This window comes from Passer montanus, unplaced genomic scaffold (assembly GCF_014805655.1).
Source record: "Passer montanus isolate IOZ18808 unplaced genomic scaffold, ASM1480565v1 scaffold69, whole genome shotgun sequence".
NCBI classification, from domain to species: domain Eukaryota; kingdom Metazoa; phylum Chordata; class Aves; order Passeriformes; family Passeridae; genus Passer; species Passer montanus.
In genome coordinates this window covers 6,562,201-6,579,406 of record NW_024372036.1, presented here as the reverse complement: position 1 = coordinate 6,579,406, position 17,206 = coordinate 6,562,201, and the positions used below count along the sequence as shown (strand labels likewise).

The 17,206-nt window shown below is 40.1% G+C and overlaps 1 protein-coding gene across 3 annotated transcripts in view; it reads left to right on the top strand.

The window, feature by feature from the left end:
- Window positions 1-9,002: 9,002 nt before the first annotated feature.
- SYTL5 (synaptotagmin like 5) overlaps window positions 9,003-17,206 on the top strand; it is an 84,125-nt gene continuing 75,921 nt past the window's right edge. For all 3 annotated transcript variants that reach the window (XM_039729498.1, XM_039729497.1, XM_039729496.1), the window contains exon 1: window positions 9,003-9,129. The gene's annotated coding sequence lies outside the window, so the exon portion shown is untranslated. The remainder of the gene's footprint in view (window positions 9,130-17,206) is intronic.

Genomic DNA, 17,206 nt, shown 5'->3' with positions numbered 1-17,206 from the left:
GGCTTGTTTGTTTTTCAGAGACTTGTTTTAATGTTAGTGCAGTGACTTGCTAGAAGTTCTTTGAAGAGCTGATAGGCCACCAAACAATTGTTTAAAAAAATCTTGGTTCTAACACAGCAGGTCAGAAGCATTACAGCTACACAACATGAGAACTCAAGCAGAAACCAGTGAGCTGGAGGGGGAAAAGAGCACAGCCTCCTTCACTTCCTAAGCTTTGAAACTTGCTTTAGTGGGAAGTGGATGGAGCAGTGTCTTGTCTTTCTGTCCAGGAAACTGTACAAACATACTGGGATGTACAATATGTACAAACATTGGAATAAAAACTGTTCAACATTTAAAATTTCTATTTCATGGGAAATGTTGACATTTCACACCTTAGAGTTTCAGCAGAAATTTGAATGTAATGCCATTTGTGGGAGCTGCTTGTCTGCTCACTGAAGGCAAGAGGTTTGTTGCGGCTTTCATGACAGAACAAAACAAGCCACATGATCAGAACAGCTTGCACTCATTCACACTGCATGCACACACTGGAGCTAGAGCCACCTGGCAGCAACAAGCAAATACAGCAATGAAAAAGTGTTTCATGAAGGTGGGACAAGACACTAACAAGATGTAGAAAGAAATTGTCAAAAGAACTGATTGCTGCTGTTCATGGCAGTGATTGACCAGCACAATGAACTATCTCAGGAGAAGCTGTTGCTTGTCCTTAAGGATGTTTTCAAGATTTTTATGTTCATATAAACTTCCAGCATCTTCAAAACTAAAGCTAAGGAGAAAAAAAAAGGGGGGAAAGGATATGAAGAAGAGCTGTCCTGGGAACCAAGGCTTCATTATTTACCTCAGCACCAAACAGAAGAAAAGTTAGTGATGCATCTAGTTATATATTTGCAGTTTTAAAATATAAATATTAGTCTTAAAGAAAGAGGTAGAGGGTTGTAGGCTTGTTGCTGATACCAGTGGTTGTCCTTGAGAACAGTTTCTCCGTTCTTTTAGGAAATAGGCAAACTCTTGCCTACAGAAACAACAGGTTCATGGATTAACACAGGGATGTGATTTCCCACTTTGTTCCCTTCTGTGCTGGCACAGAGGTCCCAAACACTGGCACAAACCTCCTGTGCTGAGTTTACATGAGAACGTGCTGACAGTGGATAGGGGGCTGCTCTGTGAGAAGACACCAGGAGCTGCCTCCACATCAGGCACAGCTGGTTCCAGCTTCCTTGAAAATGGATCCAGCTCTGCTCAAGCCTGGGTCCACCAGCCAAGCTGCTGCCCCAGCCCAGCACACCTGCAGGTCACAGCTCCCTCTGCACATCCCAGCTGAAAGCAGCATTTTCTCCAAGCTGCTGGCTCTTGCATCACTTTATTCAGTGATACTCAGCAATTAGAGACACAAAAAGGCAGCAGGATGGCCTTTGATTATCAACTTTCTTAGAGCAGGAGAGGAAGATGCATTGTTTATCATTTGCTTCACTTCAGTGATTTTCCTCATTATGGGATAAATACAGAGCAGGAACAGCAGGAACAGCTCAGGAGCAGAATGCTGGAGGAAAAGCCTAGCATATATGACAGGACTAGGCATTCCCCATCCTATTGCTTGGGTTTTTTTCTCGAAGTCACATCTTTGTTCCAGTAAGATACAGAAATGAGAATATATCTAACCAAAGCAAGGCACACTGCATTTAGGACATATTATTAGTTTTTACATCTGTGATAAAATATTACAGTGTATTAACATTTTTTGACCAATTTTAGCTGTAACTTGGGATTCAGAAACTCAAGATGATTATATGTGTGGCTGGAAAAGATTTTATTTCCCAAGTAGAATAAATGAGTGCTATGAAATACATTTTACTATTCCAAAGCCATTAGCAAAGGAATGTTCAAAGCAATTTAGTGGGAATTTCTAGTGATCAAAAATTAAAAATAGATGCCATAAAGCAAATAAATTCCATGAGTTTATACAATTTTATTTTTTTTAAACCAGAAATCGGCTGATTTCAACTGAGAATGGCTCTAGATCTCTTTGTTAAAAATGTATTGAATTACTTCCTCCTACAAATCAAAATTCACCACAGATGGTTCAGGAAAATGTGTGATCTCTATATTGAAATCTCGATTTATTTCATTTACTTAAATACAAGGGTAACCTCCCAAGTCAGAGAACCAGAAATAAGTCTTACTGAGGATATTCATATGACTACGAAGGCTCAGAAATTTGAATGACTTCTGAGACAACTGTTTTGTTTGTCAAGATTTCTCTAAATAGTCATGCGTGGTAAAGAAAATTACCTTCAGTGACCTGATTGTGCAAACATCAAAACTTACTAAGACTGCCTATTCACATATTTGTAACTCTTCATTTGCTTGTGGTAAATAATATTAGATAATATGTTAAAATACATGGAATATGGTGGTGTTTTAAATGTTATTCAAGGAGTCATCATAATGCTGTTGTAAAATAAAAATTTTTGGGAGATTGTGCCCAAATACTCTCACAAAATGTGTGTTTGAAGACGACAGATTTCATGATGTGTAAACATTTAAGTGAAAATAAGAAGTGTTTGAAAAAGGTTTTATTTAAAAACATCCAGCCTGTGAATTTTGTTATAGTGTGCTCTGCATATAAGCATCTTAATCTCACTCTTAGTCTCAATCTTTTCAAATTTAGAAATGCTTCAGTATCAGCATGGAAAGCTGGCACACTGCTTTCTGGAATGCAAGACCTTAATTGCATGAAAGTTAAATAAAACATGTGGCTCTTTACCATGACCAATGCACTTATCTTTTACACCATTATTTACTTTACTGAGGTGAAAATAACCATTAGAGGATAGGGGTGCACTCCTGACATTTTCTTGTTATACATTATACAAAATGCCATACCATTAGATGTTGAATTAAGAACTGGCAAGAATGTTACATGGATAAACTCACATTTTGGTGATGTTATTTTTCTCTTGTGGTTTGGGAAAAACCCCAAGCACATGCTGTTTTTAAAGTGGAGTAATCGCCACAAGAAGCTGAGCTGATGTGAAGGGGGCTTAGTGCCAGCAGACAGGGTCCAGCCCCTATTCCCTGCCTTGTGCTGCTTGGGAGGGGAGGAGGTAGACAAATTAGGGAGTGAATTTAAGCCTTGGCAAAAGGGATCAATTGGAGGAAGATACTTTTAAGATCTGGTTTTATTTATCATTACCGTACTCTGATTTGTTTGGAAATAAATTAATTTCCCCAACTGGAGGCTGTTTTGCCTGTGACAGTAACTGGTGAAGGATCTATCCCTGTCCTCATCTCAACCCATGAGCGTTTTGTTGTATTTTCTCTCCCTGTCCAGCTGAGGAGGGGAGTGACAGAGACTTTCATGGGTAACTAGCATCTCCTACAAGTGTTCAAGGCAATATTTGGGCTGTGTTTACAAGTCACTTAAGCCACATTGAAGAAGCACTTGATTCAAGATGATAGAATCACAGAATTATGGAATGGTTTCGGTTGGGAAGGGATCTTGAAGACCATCCAGCTCCAACCCCCTGTCAGGGACAGAGAGACCTTCAACTAGATCAGGTTTCTCAGAGCCCCTTTTAGTTTACAGCATTTCTCTTAGCAATAATCACCTCATAAGAGTACTACTGTGAAAAGTACATTTAACAAAACATCATGCAAATGAAATAAAAGCAAATTAGAGCCTTTTTCTATGTCATTGAGCTTTCTAAATGGTGAAGAATTAATTTATAAAATAAATGGAAGTACTTTTGCTGTGCAGATGTAAGTTTGTCACCCTAGTTATTTTTCCAAATCCTGTTTTAAATGCAGAATGCAGCTTCTCTGTTCCTAAGCAGCCTTTCTTGTCAAGGACAAGTTGAACCAATTTGTTTGAGCTAAAATGTCCTTTCAGTTTCTGACTAGAATGAGAAACATTGATGAATAAAGCCTGCCTTAAATGTTTATTGCTGCTGTTAACAAGTACCTTTGCTTGCAGCAGGATAATTCCATAGAAAGACAAATTTGGGGATCAAAGAGTTGGTACACCATCAATTCAATAAAACCCTGCAGTTTTAAAGACTCGTTTTCTGGTTGGCTTATTGCAGTGAGTCAGGATGATGCAAAGACATTGATGAAATATCTTGGCTTTAGAGTAGTTCCATGGCAGCAAATAGAGGAAAATGGAGTTTTGCCTGAATCCCCAGAAATGTTTGGAATCCATATATTATTGACAGGCTCCAAGGGTCTGTGTCTGCATTTTCAGCAAACTGTAGGGTTTTAGGGAGGTTTTCTTAGAAGAAATGCCATAACTTTTCACAGATCCAGCAAAAATGTTGAGGTTACCTGTTAAAACATAATTAGGGAGCTAGGAGAAGACTGTTTCTCTTCATTATCTATTGTGTGGAATTTTAGGGGTGTTCTGGGGTTTATTTCTCTGCATCTTTTAAAAAGTTGTATATCTTGTCAACTGACAATTAGTTAGAAGACAACTAACTTTTAAGTGTCTTGAACTATATTCTTTATGAACTTTACAAATTTTATATATAGGAAACCAACTGGTTTCATTAAATATTTCTAAAGTTTGTAGAGGCCATTCAAATTATTTGCAATAAAATATTTAAAAAAAAACCCAATTATTTTACTGATTAATTTGCTAATTAGTAAAATTGTAGCTAGCAATTTTGAAGTAAAATGGTAATTCTAAAACAGTACTTTGATACATTTAGGATGAAATTATATGTTTGGGTCCCAGTCTATGCTTTGCAGGTGCATCATAAATGTTCAAGTTCTTTCAGTGGTTTTTTTCAGTGTTGCCTGGAGAAATATTTTTCAACATGGAACAAGGTACTTGGATATTAACTGAACCTTCTTTTTGCAGCACTTCATTCTACAGCTCAGCTCTGACTCACTTTACACAGCTCTTTCTTGTGCAAAAAATGGCATAGCTGACACAAAAGTAATTGTCTAAATAAATCGTACACACAGTAATGGGGTTTGTAGGAGCTTTCCCTCAGCTTGCATGAGTCCATTCTAGGCAGTAATTCAAACACTGGCTTCGTACAGCACAGTGAGGCACTAATTAGTGCCTTCTCTTATCCTTTTTCTTTTACATGTACTAAAGAAAAGCAGGAGAAAGTAAATAGATTCCTCATTTTATGATGTGAGAAAGGGAAGTACAAATCTGTTGCTGCATTTGATATTTCTCTGAGTCTGCTTTTAACTTCTTTAAAAGGAACAGGAGATGCTGTGATTACTCTGAAAAGCTTTTTGTAAATACCTGTTTTTCTAAATCCTTTCAGTGGCTGAAACAGGAATGGCCTTGTCTCAGAAGAGCTAATGTCACCAGTTCTCCCTTTTTCATTTCTAAGTCTATGACATGTAATTTTTCTGTTGGTGTAGCAACTAACATTAAGAAAAACCTTGGCAAAGATTTGCCCTCTTGTACAAGAGGCTTCATTCTTCTTGTATAACATTTCCTGCATCTTGGTTTCAACAATGTCATTTAGTATGGAGATGAAGAGAGGGCTGAGGTGACAGCGAATACCTGGAATGAAGCTTGGAAAATGCCACTTTTCTCTCAGAGGGAAGCTTGGCTTTGTCATAAGAAAACCTCTTTATGTCATATAAGTAAAAACAGTGGGTCAAGTCAGCTCAGGGACAAGAGCCTCTGACTTGCAGCCCGGTGCCTTTGTTACAAAGACAAAATCCAAGCCCTAAGAAAAGCAGGTGGGTCTGGATCACAATTCCACTCGGTTGTGCTGATCATATGAAGATTCATGATGTGCAATGAAAAGAAGATTGTTGGGGCTAAGTCAAATTCCAACAAACCCTGCATGTCACACACTCACCAAGAAGGAACTGTGAAGGAACAGTCTCAAATGAAATTAAATGTATTTTTTAAGCAAAATTAACTCAGCAGGCATAATAACATTGATTAAATTAATTGGCTTTTGTCAAGAAGGAACTCTGAGTGAACTGATGAATGGTTTGAAGAAGCATGGTGCTATTTCTCCTGAAACAGTCACTGTATTTCTTTTTGAAATATTATCTTGCCTTTATATTAATTAGTGACTCAAACCAGGCATTTCTTCCAAACATAAAATTGAGGGTTTTCCCCTTTTAGCTGGAAGTGCAAAGAAGCACATCAGTATCACAGGCTACATTAAAATTTTAACAGAGAGCCTTTTTTACAGAAATGCCAAAAAGCCCTTAATTTAAAATGCAGAACATACAAGACCTCAAACCACAGAACAGAAAAAAAATACAGAAAGAGGACACTTTCATTGAAATATCTTCCTTAATTTTTGACTGCTAGAAGGTACTTCTGAGGTCTCTATTTTTCATGAATACCTCCAGGAAGTGATAGCACAAAACCTTGAGCACAGAGTTGGCAAATTGCACACTCCTCTCTCTATGATGACTGCAATTACACTTTTGGAAAATAGCCCAGGGAGTGCTCAACTGGACAATGAGAACTTGCATATCTCAGCTTCCTCCACAAAGACTTTTTTTTTTTTAAATTTTGTTTCCAGATTCTGCTCCTAGCACATGTATTATCCAGGAGAAAAATAAATAGCTGTTCCAGAGTAGCTCTCATTGTTAACAGCTATGGGTGTTCATAAAAAATCTCTATTTTATGTAGTGATCTCTTACTCAAAACCTTTAAGTTTAGAAAATTGCATCAATAGCCTATTTTTCTGATAATTATTGGTATGTTAGATTAAGGTGAAGAGAAATAAAGCTTGCAGAGCACTCAATGCTACCTGACATGGAAGCAAACTAGGTTTTGTTCATATATGTTATTGAACTGAACTCTATGTAATTTGCGCAAGTTCTTCCCATTTGGAGGAATTTGTGGCTGTGTGAACCAGGCTATCAATAAATTGTGAAGTTCCTTGATTTCTGGTGCATGGAATTAGTAGTTCTGTATCCAGAGAAAAAAAACTGACTGCAAAGCTTCTGTCCCAGAGGACAAGGGAGTTGTCACAGTACTCTGGAAAAGGGCCATGAGAACTGCAATTCATCCTTAATGAAGCTGCAGTCTGGCACCATAGCTGGCTAATTCTTTACAGCAGTGCAAGTGTTATTTATGGAGATGGAGTCACCAAAGAAATAGCAACAAGAACACTTTTTCTTTGTTCTAAATAGGCCACAGATTTCTGTAATCCTGGTTTACCCATCCCTTGGTTCATGTGGGCTGTTATGGATCACAAAGGGTGATTAATAAATATGAGCTGGTATGGGCAGTGCTACCTGAATTGTATGGGGCCTCCTGTTTCTATGAGTGGCTGCCTTCTGTCCCAAGAGAAACACAAAAGGTCTGTGATGCTCCTCAGAAATTCTCCTTGTACTTGGATATCTGGTTGGTGATGCTGTACCTGACCTCTGGATGTGCAAACAGCTGTCAGCCCTTCCTTTCCCCTGCCCCCCCCAAACAACATTTATAAGATGAAACTGTAAAAAAATCCCACATAAATCTGGAGTTGTTGTTTTAATACTTTTGATTAAATCGTGCATTACAGAATATATTCACTTGGGTACATTTTAGATAATGATTCACACTGTTATAGAGAGCAATGTGTTATTCTAGTAATTGCAGGCAGAGGATGTACCTGAGCATTTAATTTAGAGCAAGTCCCTTCAATAGCATTGCCTGAACAAGCGAAAAAACCAATGTTGTGAGTATAACATGTAGCAAACTCAAATTATCTTCCGAAGGTGGTGCATTTATATACTACCTAATTAAATATTGTACCTCCCAATAATAATTTTTCTGCAACACATGCATTATTTGGAATAACCCAGCAATTTTAAAAAAAACAGTTTGAGAGTAATGAGTAACATTACATTGCTGTTGTACATAAACTGCAAATTTAATGCTAAATGTTTTATGTGAAAGCAGAGCAGGAGATTCTGGTTGTATGAATCAGAATTTTTTGAAAGTGATACAGTTTCACAGCTATGAAAAAGAAAGGCTCAACTATTTTCATGTGGCTTACCTCTGTTTATTCCACCAGTTTCAGAACAGTATTTTAACATGTAAGGAAGTGCATGGAAGCGCTAAATTAGTTTTCTTATCTTTCTTAGGTGCCTGCTATATGAGCTCTTCAGGTACCTGAGGGTGAATGAATCATTCAATTCATCTGGATGAATCGAGATGCAGTTTTCACTGTGTTGCTTTTGAATTTTGGAATATTTTGTAATACATGTAGCTGTTTGATAAATCCAGCCCACTTGAACTGTTGGAAGAGATGCTCATAAAGCTTAATAAGTGTTGCCTATGGATGTAAGGAGGACAGCTATTCCTTTTATTATACTCTTAAATACAGCTTTACCTTTTGGACACTTCTCTCACATGGTGCAGATACACCTGTTGTTTAATAAAGGTTGAAAACCCATAAAACCGTAAAGAAATACCGGGTTGTTGTTTTTTTTTTCAATTTCCAAACCCTTTCTGAGAAATCACAGAATCTCCCCCTGAGCTGCCAGTTCCGCACTACTAAACCCCCGCTGAAAACGAGGAGATGATGCCAACGGGATCTGCACCCTTCCCAACCCTGTCGGAAAGACGGGGTGCGGTGACCTGGGTCTGCACTGTCCCCCTGCAAGGGACGGCGGCGGCACCCCGGGGCGGGGGGCCAAGGGGGAGCGAGCAGGGAGAGGAGAAGGAGGGGACGTGGAGCGGGAGGAGAGGGAAGAAGGAGGAGAAGGGAGGAGAGGTGCGCTGCGGAGGCGCTCCCGCCCGGCTGCTCCGCCCCGCTCCCGGCAGCTCGGGACGGCAGCCCCGGCTCCCGCATCCCAGCCCGGCTCCCGCATCCCGGATCCCGCCCGCATCCCGGCCCTGCTCCCAGCCGGCGAGAGGCGCTGCGGGAGCGCGGCCGCGGGGCCGGATCGGCAGCGGGAGAGGTGCGGGGGGACGCGGCGGGCACGGCTGGGCTGGGGCCAGCCCCGGAGCCCCGGAGGAGCGGGGACAGGGCGGCTGCGGGGGGCTCTCCGCGCTCGGTGCGGGCTGTGCGCTCCGTGCCCGGCCAGGAGCCGAGTCCGTGCGGGGGAATTCACCTCCCAGCCCCGCCGGGCTGGCAGCAGCAGCCCTCGGCGGCGGCAGCGATGGTGCTGCTTGTACGTGACTTTCCTCTCCTGCCGAGGCTCCTGGTGAGTCCTTCATTCTTATTAGCAACTGGTTTGAGGGCGATGTTTTTGTTTAGTTCTCTTTTCCCCATTTTCTCTACTCCGAGAGCAGAACCCGAGGCGGGAGCCTGCGGCTCGGTGCCCGTGGGGATTCTCCAGCCCGGAGCGGGGCTGCGCTGGCCCGGCTCCTCCGGCGGAGACCGGGTGCTTTGGTGTTAGTAACCTGATAGGGGATGCCTGCATACTTCCTGCATATTTGGTTGCGGTTTTATTTTTTAACAATGCTTTCTACCACGGATCTTCTCCGTCAGTGATGCCGTCTGGGGTTGCTGTGCCGTGGGAGGGATGATAAAGAACGGGATGATAAAGAATGTTCTCTTCGCCGCTGAGCAGGTGAGAGGCTCTGTGGCGCCCAGGTGAAGATCGGCTCTTGCCGTGTGCTGCCTGTATTCTTCTTCCTTTAGAAAGTATAGTTACTTACTCTTAAATACAGTAATGTGTAACTTCAATTATATTTTATGGCTATAGAAAGAAAATAATAAATGACGGAGACTGAGAACCAATTACACAGTAGTTTTGGATACTTGATAGCTACTGAATGCAGCTATCCACCACTTATTTCAGTATTCCAAGTGGGGAGTCATAGCATAGGAACAGTAAGGGATTCTGCCCAAGACTTTCCAAAAATCACCACCCCAGAGGTGGTGATTTTTGGAAAGTCTTGGCAGGAAACATTTAATGTGAGAGCCAGGAAATAGCCCTTTCAATGAATTTGAGACAATAGAGGAGCAGGTGGGACAATTACTCCTGAAGTGCCCAAGTGTTACTGTTTTGCTGTGTGCACTTCAGCTGGAAGATTTGCCCAAAGTGCAGCCCATTAAGCCTTTTAAAGGCCCTTGCAGTAGAAATGCTTGGAGCATATGTTGTTTTTGGTGGACCGAAAAGGAAGAAGAGGTGATTGAATTCTTGCCTAAAAATGTTGAGGTGAGGAATGAATGACCTCTTTACTCAATAAAAAAAGGATTTAAGGACAGCCAGTGGTGGAAATTTGAACATCTTGGGCCTAGACAGGGAGTGATTGAGGTGAGGAATGGATGGCCTCTTTACTCAAGAAAAAAGGATTTAAGAACAGCCAGTGGTGGAAATTTGAACATCTTGGGCCTAGACAGGGAGTGAAGTTTTTTAAAATAAAAGCATACATTAGGCTAATAAGTTCTTAGAGGTTTTCATCACTAAAAAAAAAAAAACTAAACCAAGGATGTTTTTTTCTAAAGACAAGTTTATTTATAGCAGGACATAGTATGGAGAAATATTATGGCCTATATGTAGGGAAGGCCAGAACAAGTTACTGTAATGAACCCTTATTGTCTTGTTTAGGTATATAATCAGGAAAACTCCATCATTTCTGAGAGCACACTCTCCATGCATTCTCTTTCCTTTGCTTCTCAACTTCCTTGATGTAAAAGGGCTCAATAATAATGAGAGCAGCCCTGAGGATAACTTGTATGTTGGTGGATGAGAAGCTCAGCATGACCTGGCCACGTACCCTTGTATCCCACAAAGCCAGAGGTGTCCTGGGCTCCATCAACAGCGCCGAGGGCAGCAGGTCCAGGGGATTTTGCCCCTCTGCTCTGAGACCCCACCTGCAGTGCTGCATCCAACCCTTCCAGCATGGGAAGGACATGGACCTGCTGGAGTGAGGGCAGAGGAGACCACAAAGACAATCAGGGGCTGGAGCACCTCTGATATGAGGATAAGCTGTGACGGTTGGGATTGTTCAGCCTGGAGAAGGCTCTGGGGGGACCTTGTAGCATCTTTCAGTACCTAAAGAGGGCTGCAAGAAAGCTGGAGGGGGCTTTTGACAAGGACATATAATGATAGGACAAGGGGTAATGTCCTTAAGCTGAAAGAGGGTTGATTTAGATTGAATATTAGGAAGAAATTCTTCACCATAATCTTGGTGATGTACTGGAGCAGATTTCCAGAGAAACTGTGAATGACCCATTCCTGGAAGTGTTGAAGGCCATGTTGGGTGGGGCTTTGACCTGATCCAGTGGAAACTGTCTGCCCGTGGCAGGTGGGATGGAACTGGATGAACTTTTAGGTCCCTTTAAACCCAAGCCATTCTGTGTTTCTGTGACGTCAATGGTTAGACTTTCACTATGTGTTTTTCTGTGTATCTTTAATATAAATTATTCCCCAAGTGCAATTAGATCCATGGGTCTCGTTGTTTCTGTTTTCCATCTAAGCAATTATGGAAGACGAGAATTGCTATTCATAGGTCTGAATAAGCTTTGAATAATAAGCTTTGAGGAATGTGGTTTGTAAGGCTCAGGTGTGGGTACAAATCCCAGACACTATCAAAGTGTTTAAACATTGGAAGTTATTTAACAAGTTAACATTTCTGAGCAGCCTTCAGCACTATGTTTATCCTTAAGAAATACTTAGTAGCATGTTTGGCTTTTTTATTGTTTATGGTAGTTGAAATCTTAAGTTCTTTAGGGATGAAGAAATGCTTATTTAACTAAAATTCTATGTGAATTTTGGATTGTAGCTGTATTTTTTACAGTGGAAAGACAGTAGGCATGAAGGATCTTACTAAACAATTTTCAGTGTGATGGTGTAGTCACCCAGTCATTTGCCTGTCTGCAAAACATGTTTGTATTACATAATGTTTTAAGTCTCCTTATCAAGAGGGATAAATTTCATATCTCGTGATTAACTTCCATCTCTTAGTGAGACATTTGTGGGGTGGAGGGAGGAAGGGAATCTGTTTGCTAGAACGATGGCTGAAGACATCTGCAGGGCAGGATTGTGCTGTGAGTGAGCTCTGCTTCCCAGTGTTTTATTGCCCTTTGCCTTGCCTGCATTTACTCTGCCTTCTAATCAAACTTTGTTCATAGCAGGGATGAGCACACTCGTGGGGCTCTTCACCCAGAGCCTGGAAACGTAGGAAAGCAGAATAGGCAAGCACAGTATGAAGAATAGATCTTGAAGACCAGCATGGATTTGGTTCTAAGGGTGGTAGGTAGGGGGTAATTTTTGGTAGACACAAGAAGCTCTTATGTGTGTATTTCTTTGAATTTCACAGGAACTTTTCTCAACTCTTGATATTGAGGGAATGCATAAATATATATACACAATATATAACAATGAAGCTTTCTGCATTCTTTCTGTTCCAAATACCCTGGGACTGCTTTTAAAGAAAAAAAAAATCTCCTTTAAGCTTGTCTGTTATTCTGTTCTAGGTGTGACTGAGTGACCCTTTTTTTTGGGCTTTCCACATGCTGGAGCACAGCTTCAGGACAGAATCAATTGCTTGAGAACTGAATTTGTCTGGCTTTTTTTTTAATCTTTCTCTTCCTGCACTGAAATTTCTATATTCAATTACTCTAATCTGGACCTTTTTATTTCCTTCATAACTTTTCCCTGGGTATGCCTTTTGTATTGCTTAGAAACAGAAATGGAATCAGAAATGAAACAAAATTCCATTGTGGTTTGAACTATATTCCACAAACGAGTATTAACAGGAAGCTCCTTAAATAAGCATTTTATTTATTTTGAAGGGAGTTGCTCTGCACCTTCACTTAAATGTGCCTCTGGAATACTTGCATTATCTGGGGCATCCCTCATTGTTGACATATCACTTTTTTTGTGTGTGTGTGTGTGAGAGAGATTATTTTACACCACAGCCTGTGCTTTTTAAGAGTGGTTGCTTTCTGTATGGGGCTGACTTTTGAACTGCATGCAGCTGGACATAATTGTGTCTCTGACCTGGGGCTCCAGTGGTTTTTGGATCACTCTGCCACCTTTCCTCTGCCACCCTTCACCTGTACAAGCTGTGCCTGGCAAGCTCTGTAAGTAGCAGTGCATCCACAGGTGGGAGACAAACATGTTCACAGGATGAGGGTCTCCAAGATTTTATATAATTTATATAAAATATATCCCAAGGTGGAGACAATGTAGGAGTTGGGTACAGCACCAATGTGTTTCCAGGGCTTGAACAGGAGTGGAGCTTGGAGGAGATGTTTGGTTTTGGGGTTTTTCAATGTGTATGATAAAATAGTTGCAAGTGTTACCTGTTTGATGTGGAAGCAAATGTCCATGACCACGGGAACATTGTTTCCAAGGGTTCTGCTGTTGAATATCTGGGAAAAAAGCGATGTTTGAAAGCAAACCATTTGTCACTTGGAGATGATATTTTTCATTTGCGGTTACTGCATGACATAGCTGATAGCTTTTTGAGCAGTTTTATGTGCTTTGAATCTGAACTTGCCCCCCTACTTCTGCAACCATTGCAGAGCTTGAGAGAAACCCAGTCTCAGGAACAGTTCTACTTATTATTGGTTCTAAAACCTCATTCATTTTCCTGAATCTTTGCACAAAATCCCTGGGGCTGGTGAGTCAGAGAAGAGAAAAATGGAGGAAATGAGGATCCAAATTCCCATTCTCACAATATTAAGAAAATAAGTAGGGTAATAATGCCAAGATTAACAGGTGCTTATACACACATGCAAATTTGGAAGGCCCCAGTTAAATAAATATTCAATTAAATAAAGATATGCTCTAGGAATTAGCATCCATTAGCTGTAGGCATTAGTGCAGCAATGGCACAACTGCATCATGGAGTGTGTTAACATCAACAGCCAAGAACATGAGATTTTTGTGGGGAACGGAGAGTCTTATTCCTGTCTAAAGTAATCCAGAAGACTGAAATATGAGGAAAGTGAGTGTTCTTGAAGCCTGTAGGTTTGAAACATATTTGAGTTTTGACCTGAATATTAATATTAAAAAAAAAAAAAAAAGCAACACAGCTGCCTGTATGGAAATGTTGCATTGCAGAAGCCACTTTTCCTAACAGTTTTCTAAACTAGCTGTTTTTTTCTGTAACATTTTTCACAGTTGCCAACTCTAAACCAGCTTCCTCAACTCTAGTCATGCTCTGGAGTATAAGTGCAAGTATATTTGTCTCTCAAGGAGCATTTCTATTCCTTTATTCTACAGATGCATTTTAAACCTCTTAAATATTTTAAAATTCAGATGCTACAGTAGTGAAAATGTCTATTAGCTGTTGGCATCTTTACCCAGGTTAGAGCACTCTATTGTTGCTACCAATGTGAAGTTTTAGATGGGAAAAAAACAATGAGTTTGTAATGGAAATGTAGTTCTTAACTCTGTCTAGCTTTGAAACCCCCACTGTCAGAACAATATGGATGAGTAGGAAGCAGCTAGGAGGAGAACAGCAATTAATGTACTGAAGGATAACGATTTATTAGGTAAGACTGAAAATGAATAAGGGAGAAGGTTGTACCTCCTTGGTATTTAGTCTCTGCTGGGGAATTATGGCAGCAAAGAAAGGTGGAGAAGTTTGAGAAACCTGTGCAAACACAAGCGTCACCTGGCTGGTGAGGGGTAAGTGAGAAGTGCCCTGGAGGAGGGCTGGGAATTCTGTGTGCCATGCTGTGTTTGGAAACCCTGTGCTGCCTCTAGGCAGTGCTTGTTTGGCTTTGGCTTTCCTAGATGAAGACGCAGAACTTGAATGGAGTTTTTTCATGGAAATTTAACCATGCATTCTCTCCTTATCCAGGCTGTCAGCATTGGGCACTAGAAATAATATTCCTTTGGATTTCCTCTTTTTCCTGAATGTATTTCAGCAGGGGTTTGTTTGGTTAAGATTGTGAAAATATAATGAAGTTATTCAAATGGTGTCATCTATGATAAAATACTAGTCCCTCTTGATGAAGTTTTTTTCTTACAAACCTTTCTTGAGACAACCTCCAGTTTTGCAGGAATTTGCTGTTTGCCATGAAATCACTTTAAACCATGACCTTGCCAGTGACATTTCACTTTTATTGTGGAAGACAGCAGAAACACATCAACATGATTTGTGGTCGGCTAGTTTTTGCACATTCTCAATTAAGAGTCTAAATAATTAATGTTAGAGTCCTTCAATTCAAATTCCAATTTGAATTGAAATATGAACTCCTGATTAATTTTGTGAAAACATTTTCATATTAGTTTGTCACACCATGTTTCCAAATATGAAAATACTGTGTTTGGGAGTACAAGCAGTTAAGAATTCAGTGTCAGGCTTGGTGAAGACTTGGACCATTGATACCTGTAAAAGTGTTCTCTCTGAACAATGCTGTGTGTTTTCTGTCCCATTCCTGTGCCTGCTGAAGGTTCTGGATCATGAAGGTTCTGGATTTCAGTCATTGAGCCTCTGCACTCATTCACATCCTGGTTCCTGATGGGATTGATCTGAGCCAGTTCTGTTACTAAAACCAGAATAATTTCATTAAATTAATTTTAAACATACTGTAGATTGATTCAGAGGCTCACTGTGTCTGTAGTAGGCCACCTTAAAAGGCATAGCAATATCACAAATAATGCTTTTTTTCTTCTGCTCTTTCTCTGTTTAATTGAAAACGTAATGTTTAAACAGCAATAAAAAACTTTATAAAAAATTAAAATAAAAAGTTTTTATTTTATTAAAAATAAAAACTTTAGATCTGTACAATATCATATTTGATTGGATACCAAAAGCAGCCATCAGACAGCATGTCATGGATGATTGCAGGTTTGTTTGGGGTGTGTCAGTGTGTATCACTGGCACATGAACAGCTGATCTCCACTATGAAAAGCCCATGAGTTCAGTAAAATGTGGGCACTCTAACTGCACAAGGGAGTCATGGTGGAATAGTTTATTGCACATGCTGTGTGTAGCACATGTGTTTTTGATTGCCCAAGGCTCAAAAAGCTAAAAGCATTCCAAGTCTTTTTTGATACCCTTGCCTTCTGATTTGATACAATTCTATTGATTCTCCTTGGCAGCAGACCACACCTCATGTATAAACTTGCATTTTTTGCAAACTGACTTTATTTTTAGCGTTCTAAAAAAAAGCCCCTCTGGAAATTCTGGCTTTTATTAATGGGGAGGGAATGAGACCAGGTTGAAGGTTTTCACTGTGACATTCAAGGAACAGAGGAATGACATGAGGGAAAGAATAATATATCATCATGTGGCAGCCTCACACAGCCAGGAATGCAAGATTTTTGTTTCAGGTTGTTTTTTGTTGTTGTTGCTGTTGTTTAATCAGTAATTCTAATAAAAAATAACCAGTAACAAGAATAAGCAGGAGGCCAGTGACAATTAACAACCTGTGTTTGTGGTTTAGAAAGTGTCTTTGCTCCCAGTGGGTTTCTGTGGAGTTTTGAAGAACCTTGTATAACTGATCAGTTTGTTGTTCATTTTAAAAGCATAGACAGAAACTTGTTGTTTTGAAAGAGTACCTAAAATAGCAGTAGAAAATATCTCTAATATTGAAATGTATTCCCTGTGGTTTGATGTATTTTGTTTACCAGTGCCTATGGATAGTGCAAAAAGAAAATAGGCCAAATGCACAGCAATCTAAAAATGAGATTCTTTCCATTGGTCAGTCACAAGCCAAGCAAATGTTTTTCGATTAGCCAAATGTAATTACTTTTTGTGCTATAAAATGTCTACATCCTTAAATTAAGAGACTGTGACTATATTATTTGACTATTAATACATAACCACTTTTCTGTTGCTATTTAAGATATTCCATTGCATTGGTCCACCCAGCTTATTACTTCTGCATTTCCAGATAATACCTGATGGAATCTGAGGATGTTGATTTGATAAATACACAGTATGGTGCAGAATAATTTTGGCTTTCCATCTGTGGGTTTTGTGCACTGCAGTATATAATCCTCAGCACCAGAGGCTGACTTCTCCCATTGTGTTTTGGAGCCCTGGCATAAAATGAAACATAAATAGAAAGCCAGTATAGTCATGATGGTGCCGTAATGAAGTGCTGTGTGGTACTTGAGATGTTTTGGATTACTTAGAAATAAATACAAATTCTACAAATTGTGCTTTTTGGATGAAAACATGCCCAGTGATCCTACCAGAGGAAGAGTAAGCTTTAATGTGCTCAGGGCCTCTGCTGGTTTTGCTGCAGTGCCATGGCTACCTGAGACCTTTTGGTTTTCCTCCAACAGCTGTAACACAACATTGCATTAAAACTGTTTGGTTTGAGGGAATCTAAAAATGCAGCTGAAGCAAACTGAACAATAT